Below are 4,879 nucleotides of genomic sequence, written 5' to 3'. Positions count from 1 at the left end.
TATATATATATATATATATATATATATATATATATATATATATATATATATATATATATATATATATATATATATCAATGATCAATTAAAGAAAAAATAAATCTAATATCCTCCTCCTCCACTTCTCTCTTCGTAGTTTATAGATCGATGTTTATTCTAATTTAGTTGAATTATATATTTTTGAATTGGATGTTAATTCTGATATATTTTGTTGAATGATGGTAATTTGATAGAATGAAAAAAAATATTAATATAGAGGATATTTGATCTTCTTCTTCTGCATAAAGGTGGAATCCGCCGCCTGAGTATATTTGATCCTCTAATAGGTATGAAGATGGAGATAGATATCCAATCCTCTGATGGATATAGTGATGAAAATAAAAATTAAATAATCAATAAAAATGAAGATGAAGATAAAAATAAATATAATAACTAAAAATACAGACGGATGATATAGACTCCCATGCACACTCAACTAATTATCATCTCTACTTTCAATAAATGCATAGTCTAGCATCCTTTCGTGTTCAGGGATTCTAGGGTAACTTGGAGTAGTCTATAATTCTCTAATTACTTAATATATTTTTGGATAGTTGAAGTCGACCTTTTAAATTAATTGTCACAAACGGAAAGTATCCGTATTGGATTTTATCAACACATCTTTTGAGGCAGTTGACATCTTCCTCTAAGTTCAATTGCAAGGTCAATGTAAGTGTTAAACTATTTTTAAAGTCTCGAAACATAATTAAATTGATTACAATGAATCAGAATTATTAAAATAAATAAGAGTTGAATTTTGACGAAGTCAAAATAATACTTTTCTTTATTACGATCAATTATAATTTTTTAATTTACCTTTTTATAAATAATGATTAGATCAATCATATTAAACTACTAAAATACATAAGTTCCATCTTTTTATTGAAATTGGACTGTTTTTAAAAAATATATATTACTTCATCCAATTCCTTTAACATAACATTGATATTGCTTAATCTGTGTCTGAGAACATGAAGCCCTCGTCTATTAAACATTTGAAAACTTGATTTGATAGGGGTGCGCCAGGCCTGTGTTGTAGTGCAACACACAAGCGACGCTTGAAAGCCCCAGCAGCAAGCTACTGTGACGGGCTCTCCCCCAATTAAAAATTAATTTAATATCATAGTGGGCCAATGGCCCACGTATCAGATATTAAACTGATAAGAACAGATACTACACTTGATCTTAGCCAAAAGGCGGAGAAAGGTATGAGTTGCTGTTATGATCTTTGTCCTATTTTATAATTGCTCTTTGCCCGATTTACGTTGGTAAATTCAGATGTGGGACTATTAAAACAAGGTTGTTCTTACTTCAAGGAAATCAAAACTAATTAATCAGTCCTATCAATGTTTATAAGATATAAATGATCATATTTTGCGCTTAGGATTATGGTGTTTTGTTCTTCGTAGTCTCCCAAACATCTAAGGATCGAGTCCTAACTTAAGACGAATTGTCGAACAAAATTTCTCCAATGAACAGTTAATCTAGTGCATTTCTTGGATAAATATAAAGGAAAATATAGATGAGTTGAATTCTATACGTTTTCTCAGCGCTGAGTTGTTGTAAGTTTAAATGGTGTCCTTAGGTCAATTTGCTTTGGTACCTTTCAATGTGGGAATATTAAAAATAAGATTCCTCAAGCTTCAATGCAAAAGAAAACAAGGGTAATCAATCAATCAATTGGATGAGTTCAAGCCATATAACATATCATATTAACCATGTAGTTATCTGACATTAATTTAAATTGAATTAGTTATAAGATTACATATGTAATTAAGCCTCAGCCGAATTAAAATGTGGTTCTAATAATGTTGATGTGCTTTATCATGTAATTGTTTGAGTCCAGATGGAGAGGAATATTAATCCTTTGGCTTGGTATGGATAATATAATTAAGAAAGATACGACTTAAACAAATCCTCTCCTCCCGTAGATCATTCTTTCCTTTGAGCCTCTCGTACCTTGGTCATTGCAACTACAGAAACACTAGTATTCTTTTTCTGCAAAAGATGGAATCCATCATCTTAGCGGCCCCACACGGTCGGCCCCATGACCATCTATGAGAAGGTAAATCGAGAAACTACAGTTGATCACGACACAGAAGGGTATTGCCTGACTTCGTAAGGATTCAAACCATTGCCCTCTTCTACAACTCTGCTGTATCGTAACCAACTCAACTATGCCCCGAGGACAGAAATACTAGTATTCTTGCATGCATCAAACATGCCCCGAGGACAGAAATACTAGTATTCTTGCATGCATCAAACATGCTCATCAAACTAGAAAGTCCCTTAATTATTGAATACAAAACAAAAACATAATAAAAACATTTAACTTAATAAATTAACAGGCCTCACCTAAAAATCATACTTGCATAAATCAATTGATATCATCGATACCCATCAACATCACATGGTCCACCTATTTGAAAGGTATAAATACAATTTTATTTCTATTTCAGCCTGTAACTTAATATTGATACTGCTTAATCTGCGTCTGAGATCATGAAGCCCTCGACTAATTAATATTTGAAAACTTGATTTGATAGGGGTGCGCCAGGCCTGTGTTGTAGTGCAACACACAAGCGACGCTTGAAAACCCCAGCAGCAAGCTACTGTGATGGGCTCTCCCCCAAATAAAAATTAATTTAATATCATAGTGGGCCAATGGCCCACGTATCAGATATTAAACTGATAAGAACAGATACTACACTTGATCTTAGCCAAAAGGCCGAGAAAGGTATGAGTTGCTACATCAAACTTGGTCCTGTTTTATAATTGCTCTTTGTCCGATTTGCTTTGGTAGCTACCGATGTGGGACTATTAGATTTCATCAAAACTAAATTAAATATGAATTAAAACATAAAACGCTTTGCGTTGCTATAAGTCCTTTTTTAATATAACTTTTGAGTACCATTTTTAGCCATAAACAAATCAGTAAAATATATATATATATATATAATCAGTATGTTTACGAAGGTTAAATTTATTGTTTATTAGGGGGATTAGAATAGGTATCTAATTATCAAGTTTTTTTTAGCTATCTAAGACTTTTAAGTAGGGTTAAATTGCATTCAGATAGTTAGATTATATATATATATATATATAAAAATTGGGGTTGAATTTAAATATGATTATTACAAGCATTTTCTAGTCTTTCATGATGAGATATCTTCCTCCAACATTTTATGTGAAACAAATTGACCTGAAAGATATGATAGTTTTACATTAAAAAAAATCATATGTTTATAAGATGAAAAATATTTCTATTGATATAAAAATTATTTGATAAAATTTAAATTAAAATTATAATGATTTAAATCTAAAGTAAATTATATTTTGTTTCGTACATGTTTTATTTATGTGTTTTATCATGCATTGCATTTGTGTAGCGATTGAGAGGAAATATTGATATAGTAGTATAGATATGGAGATGTAGAGGGGAAAAGACTTTCAGTGTCCTCTTCTCCTATAGATAGGGGTGTAATCGAACCAAGCCGAGCCAAATAGTAAGAGGCTCGAGCTTGGCTCAAGCTCGACTCGTTTGATTTTTCTCTAAGCTCAAGCTCGGTTTGAGTTGGATGCAAGCTTTAATGCTTAAGCTAAAGCTCGGTTCGTAACGAAATTAAATAGTTCGCGAATGACTCGAGCTCGATTCAAAAATAGCTCATTTAAAAATTAAACAAACTTAGTTCGAGCTTGGCTCGTTAACATATTATTTTGAGATCGATAAACAAGCTCACTAAGCACATAAAAAAAAACCCCTATAATACATGAAAATCAACTATGCAAAACATGCGATGAATTTTACGACGAATTTCCTAAAAAAATTCATCGCAAAATAGTTTGCGACGAATTTAAAATTCGTCGCAATCAAATCGTCGCCAAACTCTGCGACGAAAAAATCTAATTTCGTCACAAAATTTTGAGATGAAATATCATATTCGTCGTAAAATTCATCGCCAATTGGCGACAAAAATAATTTTCGTCGCCCATCGGCGATTGGCCGAACGCTTTCGTCGTCGATTGGCAATGAATTTGGTGACGAATTGATATTTCATCGTAAATTTTTGATAAATAGTAACTTACGATAGAATTGCGACAAACCTATTTTCGTCGTAAAATTTGTCGTCAATTTACGACGAAAATGATTTTCATCGCAAAATTCATCACAAAATTAAAAAAATCCTAATCTGCTTATTTGGTGATTATCCCGTATATATAATCAAATATCGATCCAATCGGATCGATTCATAACATACATAAGACCTGTCAAATACAATCCATAACAAAATATCAACATCCATATCGATCCATAACAATACATAAATATAAAACAATCCATAACAACATCCATTCATTATACAAAGATCCATATATATAAATATCCATATCAACATCCATAATCCATAACATGCATAATATACAAAATCCAAATGATGCAATCCATACAAAGATCCACAATAGACATGTACACATGTCTATAAGTCCAACCAACATCCAGTCATAACAATCTCAAAAATCCATACAAAGTACTGATATAAACAAGTCTGAGGACGAAGAAAAGATAGAATAGAATCATCGTGGTCGTTTGTGCTCTCCGGAGACTCTGCTTCCTTCTCTGTCACTATCTTTTCTTCTCCTGCATAAGAAAACATGATAAAGAGAAAGTATCATTCTTAAAATTAAAACTTAAACCTATAAACTAAATATGTAAAGACTTACCTCTTTTTTAAAATTTTTTTAAAAAACTTATTTAAACAAAAATAAACAGTATTACTAAAAATATATAAATTATTAACTTGTAGCTCTAATAAAATGCTAAATAAATAAAATAATGATT

At 31.2% G+C, this 4,879-nt stretch overlaps 2 non-coding genes across 2 annotated transcripts; both read right to left on the bottom strand.

Moving 5' to 3' along the window:
- Positions 1 to 1,051: 1,051 nt before the first annotated feature.
- LOC141815932 (U2 spliceosomal RNA) lies at positions 1,052 to 1,249 on the bottom strand. The gene has a single exon (XR_012600628.1). It is a non-coding gene; the product is annotated as a U2 spliceosomal RNA (small nuclear RNA).
- A 1,333-nt stretch (positions 1,250 to 2,582) lies between these two features.
- LOC141815931 (U2 spliceosomal RNA) lies at positions 2,583 to 2,780 on the bottom strand. The gene has a single exon (XR_012600627.1). It is a non-coding gene; the product is annotated as a U2 spliceosomal RNA (small nuclear RNA).
- Positions 2,781 to 4,879: the final 2,099 nt, after the last annotated feature.

This window comes from Curcuma longa, unplaced genomic scaffold, assembly GCF_044706935.1.
Source record: "Curcuma longa cultivar G26 ecotype Majalengka, Jawa Barat unplaced genomic scaffold, ITB_CL_G26_1.1 contig_12603, whole genome shotgun sequence".
In the NCBI taxonomy this organism is placed as follows: domain Eukaryota; kingdom Viridiplantae; phylum Streptophyta; class Magnoliopsida; order Zingiberales; family Zingiberaceae; genus Curcuma; species Curcuma longa.
This window is presented reverse-complemented; position numbering and strand designations above follow the sequence as displayed.